Consider the following 13,904-nt stretch of genomic DNA (forward strand, 5'->3'; position numbering starts at 1 on the left):
TTCGTTGAGAAAGGTTTTTTTTGTTTGTTTTTTTCCTTCTTGGTGTTATTCCCATATTTTAAGAGAGTAAAAGAGAATATTTTCTGTCAATCTTGTTTCTAAAATTCATGCTGTTTTTAATCCTCAATGCATCGATTTTGAGAGCGGCGATCTTTGTAAAGTCCGCTCCCTTCCCTGGGTCTCAGTGTCTGTATCCTGAGGGGAAGTAGGAGAGGTAAAAGATGTATAATGTCTCAAGAGTTTTAATGTTCTATAGTTTCCCCATTTATTTATTATTTTTTTATTTTTGGCTGTATTGGGTTTTTTCGTTTCTGTGCAAGGGCTTTCTCCAGTTGCGGCGAGCGGGGTCCACTCTTCATCGCAGTGCGCGGGCCTCTCACTATCGCGGCCTCTCCCGTTGCGTAGCACAGACTCCAGAGGCACAGGCTCAGTAGTTGTGGCTCACGGGCTTAGTTGCTCCGCGGCATGTGGGATCCTCCCAGACCAGGGCTCGAACCCGCGTCCCCTGCACTGGCAGGCAGACTCTCAACCACTGCGCCACCAGGGAAGCCCCAGTTTCCCCATTTAAATGCTCCTTCTTTATTCTGATAGAATCCATACTCTTTCTCCTATCACAGTTCCCGAGTGCCTGAATGCCTGCACTCCCCACTTACACCTTCCCCCTGCTGCGGGCTCTGTTATCGTGGGCCTTGAATCACATTCTTTCAGCCAGAGAACACGCAACAAAGTTTGCCCTCCAAGAACCTGCATACTTTTGTGGGACCAGAAGGGCAAGTCACATGACTTCCCTTGCTTGTCTGGAAATTGCTCCGTCAAAAGATTTCTCAGCATTTCTTTCACTTCATTTATTCCAGATCCTTCAAATCCCACATTGTTCTCATGCTCACAACTTCAACAGATGGTCTTCTAAAAGGAAAAATATGTTGCGGTGTTCAGTTCCCCTCTTACATCCCTCACTTACCTACCCTTGAAGTCTTTTTCACATCCTACTCTCTTCTAAGCTTATATGTATATAGATATTTTTCTTTTGATGTGGTGACCCCCTCAACCATAATTCCTTATTCTTTTTTGCTTGAAGTATAAACTGGTCACTCCCAAGACAAACTCTGCAGGCAACACAGCTCTACACCTTCAGACGAATGCTGAGGCTTTCATTATAATAGTCTTATTTGTTTTCTGTTTAAAAAAAGATGTTTTAGGAGTTCCAAATCCAGCTTTCTAGGAACAAAACATAGAAGCATGAAACCAGGGTATTTTAGAGGAAGCAGAATCCTTTGAGGTGATGCCATGGGGTGGCCCCATTTTACAGAGGAGAAACTGACAGTCTGAAACTGGGAGACTCAAGGTCTTGTTATGAGTAGTGGCAGAGTTCAAACCGGAAGCAGAGACAGCCGCGTCTCAGACCAGAGTCATCTCTACCTTGGTTTCTTCAACTGTGAAGTGCAAAGGGTTACACAACCATAAAGTGAAGTACCCGGCTCACAACAGGATTGAGAAAGATAAGTGAGTTAATATGGTAAGTACTTAGTGTCTGGCACAAAGTAGCATTCCATAAGTGTTAGTCTATTATTAACAGAAGTACTAAAGACCCATATTGTAGGGAAAGGATGCCTTATATTGTCATTGTGTGAATTTTGTGGAAACTTTTACATTTCTTTATTCTATGGAGTTTCTGTTAGAAATTTGAAGGATGGAATTAGGCCCCAAATGATGATACTGATAAATTCACATAAAATATAATAATAATAATAATAATTTAAAAATTAAAAAGTGTCACAGCATTAAATATGTTTTATAAGGTAGATGACATTACCAAGGGCATAGAGAAACCCTTGATAATCCGTTTTGTTTTGTTTTACCTTTTCTATCAACTTTCGGTTTTATAATGGTTTTCTCCAAAAACATATACTATATTCTTGAATATAATATCTTCCTCTATTTTTATTCCTCATGTTTTTTTTTTCTCTTCTTTTCCATCATGGTTATTCCCCACTGAAAACAAATTTAGGGGCTTCTAAAGCTTTATAACAGCAGCTGTCTGTCCTTTCTATAACCCGACAATGCAATCTGTTCATCAAACATGCACCTAACTCTGTTTTTAGTTATAATATTTGTTCCCTTATCCCTCTGATATTTTCATTCTTAAGATGGAGTAGACGGGGGATAGTGGCGAGAAATCTTCGAAGAGGAACGGCTTAAAATGAAAGCACTTTAAAATGTCAGTGTGTCAAGACTTTACAATGTGATGTTCATGGGATATAAGTAGAAGGAGCCGGAAAGACCTGAAAAAAAACTAAGTTATTTGCAAAGTGGTTGAAATGCGGTATACATTTAGAATTCCCTTTCAAATGTCAAGTTTGTGAGAAGATTTTTGAATGCATGGCTATTTTACATATGCATAATAATTGATAAAGATATCCTGAGGAACAGCAGATTAATTCTGGGGTGTAAGTTTGGGCCTGACTGAAGTCATATAACCACATCATGTCTTAAAAATGGAGCAAGCATTATGAATGAACCCCTCCTTTGCTGAGAGGAGGTGTATGGACAGGGATGGGACAGTGGTTGAAGGAGAAGTGAATCAGCCTTGAGGGACTGGATCAGGAGACTGACTGAGTGTTAGGAAGTGCACTACGGCTAAAGCCCTCACAACACAATCTCATTCGCTCCTCACCACACCCTGTGAGGTAGGAACCATGACCCCATTTCTACATGAGGACACTGGGAGTTATCCAAGATCATTCAGCTAGCATATGAGACCCAGTGAGATGGGAAAGGCACAAGAAAAAGGAAGAAGTATTGTCCAGGGTGGGTGGAGGCTGGGGGGTGTGATTGTCCTTGACTCATGGTCAGGCTTGTTGAAGGCAAGACAGGTAAGGAGTGAGGCAAGGGCAGCTAAGAAGCCAGGAAAGAGTCTGGAGCTGAGATGGCACAAAGCAGCGACCACTGCCTCAGCCAACGGAGTGTCCAACAGCATCTAGAAGTGCAATTTCGAAACCATGAAGGGGGTGGGGATGGGGAAAATATGAAGAGATACAGCATTTTTTTCTGATGTGTGATAGATTGCTCTGGCTTTAACTAGGGTGACTATAGGTTGGTTTTCTGGGGTCACTGTCAGTAGGTGAGGTGGAAAACTGCAGGGGTCCTAGTGGTTCTCTTCCTGTGATCTTTGCTTTCTCAACCAGTCCCTCATTGGCTGCTAGGATGTGAGGTCAGTATGAGACAATCTTGCACACGCTAAGCTAAGCCACGTCAATGACAGACCCATTATTCATTTAGACCAGATGATCACCATCTCTCTAGAGAGACAAAAGCCTGACATTGCATGATGAAAAAAATTAGGGGTTTTTCCACCCCCAAAATGGATAAGTTTTTGGAAAATGAGGAGACGTTGGATGCATACAGACATGTATCCATATGTGCATATACGCATGTTTACACTCAGGGATGCGCACACACACACACACACACATGCACGCTCACACATGTACTTCTAAAATGGACATTTTAGCAGGAACCAGCTTTTATTTTAAACACAATTTTTATTTTAGGTCTTATTCAAGGTTGTGTTCTCTTGGAAGCACTCTCTGAAATGAAGGTTAGTGTGCTGGATGTTCATTCAGTAATGGTTTTAGGATCATCATTTGTGAAAAGGGGGAAAGAAAGTGTTGGGAGAAACTAGCCCCACTGGCCACCTGACAGCCTCAGCCAACCCTACAGGGAGCTCTGGAGCTAAAATGGGCCTTCAGGGTGTCCCATGTTAGGTCAAAAGGCTGGGCTTTTCTACTTCCACCTCAGTCAATCACTGGATATGAGCCGCCCCAGGAAGGGTCTGTCCCCGGGAGAGGTGGCTCTTTACAGCCGAGGTTCACCCTACAGAGGCTGACAGCTAAAGGCTGTCTGCCAACTGCCCTCCCAGCAGCAGATGCAACATATCCTTCCTTTGAGAGAGATGGGGGGGCCCATCAGTGACATCGCTATGGAGCTGGTTCTAACTGACTGTGTACACTTGGGCAGCTTACTTTGTCCCTCTGGGTTTCAACTTTATCTCCTACAAAAGGTTTGGTTGGGTTTCCTTCAGCTCTAAAATTCTAAATTTTTCAAATCAAAATCAATTTTCAGAGCCAGACTTCTACCTTGTCTTTAGCAAATGGAGAGATGGAGAAAATAATTTTCATTACCTATGTTATAGATACACAGGTAATGAAAAGGTATACACATATATATATATAGGTGGAACGTCTTCTTATTCCTTTTGTCACAAGAGGGATTTGGCCAGAAAGTACAAGCAAGAGAAAAAGTGGAATTGATTAGATAAGAGTTCCATTCTTGGCAGCACTGAAGAGCTACCAAGGTGGCCATATAATGTGCCTCTAGAATACAGACCACAAAATTCAGGTTGTTTCTTAAGCCTTAGATGCTCCAGGCTCTCTACCTGATGGTGATTACAGTTTCCTCTCTCTCTCACATTATGGTGATTAGGATCAATTGTAGGAACATTAAGGAAAAAAAGTAACCTTCTCATTTCTTCCTTTATCAGCCAGCCCACAGGATCTTCCACCTCCTCCCCAGCTAGGTTTTTCAAGGCTCGTGTGGGCATCTGCAGTGTGGAAAGCAGATGGCGGTTTTCTTGAATCTGCCTGTTCTACTTTAACAGCCTCTTTGCAAAAAGCTAACCCAAAGAGTATGCTGCAGGTAGGGTCAGCATGAGAAAACAGTGGATTCAGGTCATCTGAGAACATGGGATCCCCAAATACCAAGATGATGTGAAAAGAATTTAAAGGCAGAACTCACTGTGGAAACTTTCGAGGGTCTATTGCTGGGTGAAATACGCAACATGGTAAAACACACGCAGGAAATGTGGCTCTGGTGTTTTTTTGGGGGGGGGAGGGGGTTGTAGAAATGGTCACCCATTTGTAGGTAGGAGCAGATTGGTAGGGGAAAGTTTTGATGTCTAGTAGAGCTTACCATTTTCTAGACTTCTGGGCATATCTCTGTCTCATGGTGAGACTCTCAGGATGGACCAACTTGGTTGCTGGTGTTTGTTTGTTAAGAGAAAATGGTTAGGGCAGCATGGATGGTGGGGGGGAAGGGGCGATATTATAGGATTCTGGGGTGAAGAAAGATAGAATGCTCCGTGGGTTTTCAAATGCCAGTCTGCAGGCTGGGATCAAGCTGGCTGCTTCAGAGTCACTTGGGGAACTTGTTAAAAATAGACATTTCTGAAACCCATCCTCAGAAATGTTGATATAGTAACAAATTCTCCTGTTTGAGCCTGACATGCAGTTAGGTTTGGGAACTACAGGAGTAGTTAGAATGTAACACTTAAATCACTGGAATTCATCCATTATTCAAATATATGGCTATTAAGCATCTTCTATGAAAAAGTTGCTCAGTTAAGTTCTGTGGGATTTATAAATATGTATAAGACATAGGCTGCCTCAAATCCCTTTGAACATGAGCAGAGGACTAGCTAGGTAGGCAGGTAGGTGACAGACAGGGATGTTCTCAAACATGAGTTTACAGTCCAGAGGGATGCGAAGAATAGAATGGAACTATCATGCCAGGGGAAAATGAGCAGATGTTTTAAACCAATTTAGGAAAGAAGAGGGAGACAGCTTGGCAGATTTCCCAGAAATGGTCCCTAGTTTAGATGTCCAAGATGTCTTGGAGAAGACAAATATGAATATCAACCTCACAAGTTTGCAGAAAAAAATTCAGTGAAAGCACATATATAGTCCTTAGCACAGCATGTGATAATCATTAATAAATGATGGATATTAATAATTGTAGGAGATTTAAAGGGCTGTGAGCAAGTTCCTTTTTCAAAAGTAACACTCCCTCTCTGCCTATAACAGTGCCTATAATTCCTTTACTGAGTTTGGAAGTCTTATTGGGAAAGGCTTTTATTGAAGAAACTATTTTGAAAGGCACATGCCTTAAGCTTTTAATAGTCTAGGAAGAAGGAGAAGAAAACTAGGGGACAGTGACCCCATGGAAGGACAGAAGTCAGAAAGGAGTTGAGGTGGAGTCAGAGGCCAATTTTCATATATCCAACATGATTACTGTAGAAGCTGTCCTCCTGAAAGTGGGCCAGTGGCCCAAGGCAGCTGGTATGGCCTACCTACGTGATCATTCAGAGCCCAGGCCTCCTCTCCCTTAACTGCACCTATTCCTCTCAACAGCTGACAGATGGTGAAAGAGACTATGGGGAAGGTTCCTCTGTTTCTTAACCACCTGTCTCTTGACTGAACTCTGTTGCTCAAACTTCTTTCTTTGGTGAGAATCAGTCCCTTGGCCCATCTAGACATAAGTCGGTGGGTGGGGAAGGCTGAGAAATATAACCCCTAGCTGGATAAGGGGACTCAAGACTCTTTGAGTCTTGAGGGCTCCTGAAAATGTGACAGCACATTCACAAAGAGGAGTCAGAAACAGAGAGACATGGGCTTAGCCAGCAAGAGAATGGGCTAAAGTCAAGAAACAGGTCAACGTACAGATGTCAAATAAATGAGCTTTCTCAGGGAGAAGAAAGTTGTTAAGCTAGGGTACCAGTTGAAGAGAAGAGGAGAGGGAAAGCAGTTGGGGAGCTTATAAGAGAGTAGAAGCCCTGGCTGAAAAGATGAGGAATTTGGCTAGAAGAAGATAGGGAGGCCAAGTATATGTGACGAATCCCCAGATGGAAATTGGATCTTCCATTTGGTGTAACAAGCATGGCTGGTTGACCACCAAAGATTCACGCTCTTCCTGACCAGCTGGAGGCTACGTTTCGCAGCCTCCCTGCCTCTTACACAGAGATGGGCTCTGTGCTTGGTGCTCACCAATGGAGTGTGAACAGAAGACTTTTGTAAAAGGTCAGATGAGCCAAAGGGCCAAGATGCACACGTATCTCCATAGAGTCTGTTTCTCCATTTGCCAGCTGCTAAGAGGATGAAGAGGAAGAAGGAGCCACAAGGTGAAAGGGCCTCTGAATGATCACCTGGAAGCCATACAACCTGCATCGGACTGCAGTGGGAATGGGACAGAAACTCTGTGGTTTGAAGTCTCTGAGATTTCAGAATTGATCTATTTCAGCAGCTAGTTTTACTTAACACATATAAAAGGTCAGAGGAGGCCTATGGGGAGCAGAGGCAACTCAAGAATCAAGGTGATGACTCCTTTGAACTCTTCTCCTCTATAAATGAAAGACCGAAGGCTGATAAATACAGCTGCCCCTCATGTCTCTTTAGGCAGTCACCAAGGCCAAGTAAAGGGAAGCTTCCCTCTCCTCCCTACTGCTACCCTAGGTTTCAGGCTCAGGCTTTTAGAGGATTTATTTATCTTCCTTAAGGGTTCCTTTTTTTTTTTTTGCTTTTGGCCTGCCACGGGGCTTGCCAGATCTTAGTTCCCCAACCAGGGATTGAACCCGCGTTCTCCACAGTGAAAGTGCAGAGTCGTAACCATGGGATTGCCAGGGAATTCCCTCCATCTGTCATCTTTTAAACCACTTTTATTCTAGACAAAAATGTTGGAGGATAGGAAGGACACGGTGTGTTTTAACCTAACTTTTTGTGGGGAAAGAGGGGATAAAGGAACAGGATCAGATAAACAGGGGAAAATCTTAGTTGTAAAGAAAAGGGCAGTGCTATGCTAAGAAAACATTGTCAAATCTCGGACTTTCGTGTTTGCTAAGTGAGGTAGTTGTTTAATTAGGCTACTATGTCGATAGGTCTTAAGTGGGTAAAGCTGGGCTTAGAGTTCAGTTTGGGATGTTGCTAGGGAAGAGCTGAGTTGAGTTAGTTATTCTGCGTGAAAACAGTAAGAGAGGTGAGAAAGAGAAGAGAGACAGCAAAATCCTGAGACGCCAGGAAGGTTTGTGGGACAAGAGCATTAGTGATGTTCTGTTATGGGAGGGAGATGGAAGGCTACACCCATGAAACACTACTGTTCAGTGTTAAATGATCTGGTCACGCCTATGTAAGTTCCTATCTCTTCCCATGTTTTTAGTGGATTTTCACACCAAAGACACCTTCTGTGGGAGGTTTTTCAGGGGTGCCCAGGGAAGGGCTAGAGTTCCACAAATGAGCTGGCAAACTGAGGATCAGGGACAACATTGTGCAGGATGGGAGATGACCTGTAGACAAAACTGATCCAGTCGAGTTTGGAATCCTAGGTGGCCATCCATTCTGCGTCGACTGAGCACCTAATATCTGCCGGGCACTATTCTAGGACAGGAGGACAATGCCTTGAACAAAATAGATAAGGTCTCTGAGAACTCACAGTCTAGTGGAGTGACAGGCAATACATAACTGACCAAATAAACAAATGAGAAAACAAAGCAGGGGGTGTGGTGGTGAATGGAGGCCCTACTTGAGAGTGGACCGTCACCTTGCAGAGGCAATGTTGAAACAGATTATTCCCATCAGGATTTGCAAACATCTTAGGCGGTGGCGATCCGGGTCTCCCAGGAGCAGAGTGACCCCAGTACATGTAGGTTACAGACCAATCCCTTACTCATTTCTCTTGCTTACTCCTCTCCCTCGTCTCCTCAGGGAGGTATGCTCTTTCTCAATGGACAATAAACCTGTCCTGAGCCCTTCTTTGTATGCCACGGAGAGACGTTTGCTTCTCAGAGGATGAAATCAAGATTGTCGCTGAAGGAGGGGTTCACGGATGTTGCTTCCCTCAGGTCCCTAAGGAAAAGGCGGTGAACTGCCAGTTTGAAATGATTTGATCCCACGCTTGCCTAGAGTCAGAAGAATAAAGCTAACTAGAAGACCCCTTAAGCTCCTCAGCTGTTCCGAGGGAAAGATGCACTCCGCCCTCCCCCAGAGGGCAGACTTCCCGGTAGGCAGAGAATGACATCCTTGCGAAGCAGGCAGTGCAAGGGCACCAGCTCTGGTTCTGAGAAACTGCTGAGCCCACGCTGGCTGCCGAGCTGCCTGCCAGAGTCTCGGGCAACGAAAAGAAGGGGCTCCATCTAGTGTTGTTACAAAACAAGACCAAAGACATTCTGACCGGTTTATCAGGTGAACAAACACACCCTGTCTTCTGGCAAGAAAAGAGTACCCAAAAAAGCCAGAGCCGCTGGGTTGTGGGAGCTTAGCGTAAAGTAGAAGCCGGACTTCACCACTGGCTGGGGATGGACCCGGCAACAGAAAGAAAACTAAATCGTCTTACCCTCTTGCTTATCAGTGTTTCCCCCTAGAAGGGCAGACCCCACTGCTACATGCAAACTCACCTGTTATAAAATCAAGATCTGGGGACTCGACAACACCCAGAGGAATCTGGAGAAACACACAAACTGGGTCCCGTACGTACGATTTTTGGAGACTTTGTACAAGTATTTGTAATTGATGGGTCATAGGGTTTGCATATTTTCAACTTTAGTTAATAATGACAAACTGCTTTCCAAAGTGGAATATAACAATTTATGCTCTCACTGATACTGTATGAGGATTCCCTTTGTGCCTTACGATCTCCAAAACGTGATATTGTCAATCATTCTCATTTTTGTCATTCTGATGGGTATGGTCATGATACCTCAATGGTGTTTGAATTTGCATTTTCCTAATTAGTAGTGAAGCTAAGAACTTTCCATACATATTTTTTTTCTATTTGGATATCCTTCTTTGTGAGTTACCTGTTCAAGTCTATTGGCCAGTTTTCCATGAACTTTTTCTTTATTATTTTTACTAGTTTTTTAGATATTCTGATTAAGAGATTTTTATTAGTTATATACATTGATATATATTCCCCTCTCAGGGTCTGCTTTTTCATTCTCTTCATGGTGTCTCTGGATAAAAAAATGTTCTTAATTTTAATGGAATCTAATTTATAAATCTTTTCTTTTATGGTTTGTTTTCTGTGTCCTTTTTAAAAAATATTCCCCTACCCTGATGACAAGATGATACTGTCTTATGTTATCTTTCAAAAGCTTTATTGCATTGCTTTTGCATTTAAGCCTGCAATCTCCGGAATCTGAAATTTTGTTGGTAGGAGGTAATACTCATGTTTTTTCCTTCCATGTGGGTATCCAGTTGTCTTAGGTCTATTTATTGGAAAGACCATCCTCATCCCACTCTTCTACAGTGTTCATAAATCAAGTGTTCATTTGTGTTTATGTTTTAGAATGATCTATTCTGTTCCATTGTTCTACCTTGTCCCAATATCAAACTGTCCTAATTACTGGAACTATATTATGTCTTCATATCCTGAAGAGCTATCTAGTCCTCTCGCCAAATCTTCAAGTGTCTTGGCCATTATTAAAACTTTGTATTTTTGATTAAATTTAGAATCACAAGATTGCATTAAGTCTGTAGGCTACTGGAGAATTGACATTTTTATAATATTAAATATGCCATCAATAAATTGGACTATTTGTATAGGTCTTTTAAAATTTCTCTCAATGATACTTTTTAATATTCCACATAGAAGTCTTGGACATTTTTTGTTAGATTTATTTTTGGGTGTTTGATTTTTTATCCTTCTGTAAATGTTCTTTTTTTTAAATAGATTTTATTTGTTGGAGTTTTTGTTTAGCTTCACAGCAAAATTGAGCCGAAAGTACAGAGAGTTCCCATATTCCCGCCTCCCCCCACCCCCAAATCCCAGTTTCCCCTTTAATTAACATCTTGCATTAGTGTGGTACCTATGTTACAATTTATAAACCAATATTGATACATAATTATTACCTAAAGTCCATAATTGACATTAGTGTTCCCTCTTAGTATTGTACAGTTCTTTGGGTTTTCACAGATGCATAGTTATGTATCCACCATTACAGTATCACACAAAGTAGTTTCACTGTCGCAAAAATCTTCCTTGCTCCATCTGTTCGTCCCTCCCTCTACTCTAACCCCTGACAACCACTGATTCTTTTACTGTCTCCATAGTTTTTCCTTTTCCAATATGTAATATAGTTGGAATCATACCATAGGTAGCCTTTTCAGATTGGCTTCTTTCACTTAGTAATATGCATTTAAAGTTCCTCTATATCTTTTCATGGCTTAATAGCTCATTTCGTTTTGGCTCTGAATAATATTTTATTGCCCAGATTTACCACAGATTATTTATCTACTCACTTACTGGAAAACATTTTGGTTGCTTCTAAGTTTTGGCAATTTTGAATAAAGCTGCTGTAAACATTCGTGTGCAGGTTTTTGTGTGGGCATAAGTTTTCATCTCCTTTGGGTAAATAACAAGGAGTGTGATTGCTGAATCCCATGGTAAGAATATGTTTAGTTTAGTTTATTTTCTTTTTTAAAAATTTTTGAATTTTATTTAATTTATATTTTTATACAGCAGGTTCTTATTAGTCATCAATTTTATACACATCAGTGTATACATGTCAATCCCAATCTCCCAATTCATCACACCACCACCCCCACCCCCCACCGCTTTCCCCCCTTGATGTCCATACATTTGTTCTCTACATCAGTGTCTCAACCTCTGCCCTGCAAACTGGCTCATCTGTACCATTTTTCTAGGTTCCACATATATGTGTTAATATAGGATATTTGTTTTTCTCTTTCCAACTTATTTCACTCTGTATGACAGTCTCTAGATTCATCCACATCTCTACAAATGACCCAATTTCGTTCCTTTTTATGGCTGAGTAATATTCCATTGTATATATGTACCACTTCTTCTTTATCCATCCGTCTGTCGATGGGCATTTAGGTTGCTTCCATGACCTGGCTATTGTAAGTAGTGCTGCAATGAACATTGGGGTGCCTGTGTCTTTTTGAATTATGGTTTTCTCTGGGTATATGCCCAGCAGTGGGATTGCTGGGTCATGTGGTAATTTTATTTTTAGTTTTTTGAGGAACCTCCATACTGTTCTCCATAGTGGCTGTATCAATTTACATTCCCACCAACAGTGCAAGAGGGTTCCCTTTTCCCCACACCCTCTCCAGCATTTGTTGTTTGTAGATTTTCTGATGATGCCCATTCTAACTGGTGTGAGGTGATACCTCATTGTAGTTTTGATTTGCATTTCTCTAATAATTAGTGATGTTGAGCAGATTTTCATGTGCTTCTTGGCTACCTGTACGTCCTCTTTGGAGAAATGTCTACTTAGATCTTCTGCCCATTTTTGGATTGGGTTGTTTGTTTTTTTAATATTGAGCTGCATGAGCTGTTTATATATATTGGAGATTAATCCTTTGTCCGTTGATTTGTTTGCAAATATTTTTTCCCATTCTGAGGGTTGTCTTTTCGTCTTGTTTATGGTTTCCTTTGCTGTGTAAAAGCTTTGAAGTTTCATTAGGTCCCATTTGTTTATTTTTGTTTTTATTTCCATTACTCTAGGAGGGAGATCAAAAAAGATCTTGCTGTGATTTATGTCAAAGAGTGTTCTTCTTATGTTTTCCTCTGAGAGTTTTATGGTGTCCAGTCTTAATTTTAGGTCTCTAATCCATTTTGAGTTTATTTTTGTGTATGGTGTTAGTGAGAGTTCTAATTTCATTCTTTTACATGTAGCCGTCCAGTTCTCCCAGCACCACTTATTGAAGAGACTGTCTTTTCTCCATTGCATATCCTTGCCTCCTTTGTCATAGATTAGTTGACCATAGGTGTATGGGTTTATCTCTGGGCTTTCTATACTGTTCCATTGATCTATATTTCTGTTTTTGTGCCAGTACCATATTGTCTTGATTACTGTAGCTTTGCCGTATAGTCTGAAGTCAGGGAGCCTGATTTCTCCAACTCCGTTTTTTTCTCTCAAGAATGCTTTGACTATTCGAGGTCTTTTGTGTCTCCATACAAATTTTAAGATTTTTTTTTCTAGTCCTGTAAAAAATGTCATTGGTAATTTGATAGGGATTGCATTGAATCTGTAGATTGCTTTGGGTAGTATAGTCATTTTCACAATATTGATTCTTCCAATCCAAGAACATGGTATATCTCTTCATCTGTTGGTATCATCTTTAATTTCTTTCATCAGTGTCTTATAGTTTTCTGCATACAGGTCTTTTGTCTCCCTAGGCAGGTTTATTCCTAGGTATTTTATTCTTTTTGTTGCAATGGTAAATGGGAGTGTTTCCTTAATTTCTCTTTCAGATTTTTCATCATTAGTGTATAGGAATGCAAGAGATTTCTGAGCATTAATTTTGTATCCTGCAACTTTACCAAATTCATTGATTAGCTCTAGTAGTTTTCTGTTGGCATCTTTAGGATTCTTTATGTATAGTATCATGTCACCCGCAAACAGTGACAGTTTTACTTCTTCTTTTCCAATTTGTATTCCTTTTATTTCTTTTTCTTCTCTGATTGCTGTGGCTATGACTTCCAAAACTATGTTGAATAATAGCGGTGAGAGTGGACATCCTTGTCTTGTTCCTGATCTTAAAGGAAATGCTTTCACTTTTTCACCACTGAGAATGTTGTTTGCTGTGGGTTTGTCATATATGGCCTTTATTATGTTGAGGTAAGTTCCCTCTATGCCCACTTTCTGGAGAGTTTTTATCATAAATGGGTGTTGAATTTTGTCAAAAGCTTTTTCTGCCTCTATTGAGATGATCATATGGTTTTTATTCTTCAATTTGTTAATATGGTGTATCACATTGATTGATTTGTGTATATTGAAGAATCCTTGCATCCCTGGGATAAATCCCACTTGATCATGGTATATGATCCTTTTAATGTGTTGTTGGATTCTGTTTGCTAGTATGTTGTTGAGGATTTTTGCATCTATATTCATCAGTGATATTGGTCTGTAATTTTCTTTTTTTGTAGTATCTTTGTCTGGTTTTGGTATCAGGGTGATGGTGGCCTCATAGAATGAGTTTGGGAGTGTTCCTTCCTCTGCAATTTTTTGGAAGAGTTTGAGAAGGATGGGTGTTAGCTCTTCTCTAAATATTTGATACAATTCACCTGTGAAGCCATCTGGTGCTGGATTTTTGTTTGTTGGAAGATTTTTAATCACA

The sequence above is a fragment of the Balaenoptera physalus genome (assembly GCF_965194825.1).
Source record: "Balaenoptera physalus genome assembly, chromosome: 4".
Classification (NCBI taxonomy): domain Eukaryota; kingdom Metazoa; phylum Chordata; class Mammalia; order Artiodactyla; family Balaenopteridae; genus Balaenoptera; species Balaenoptera physalus.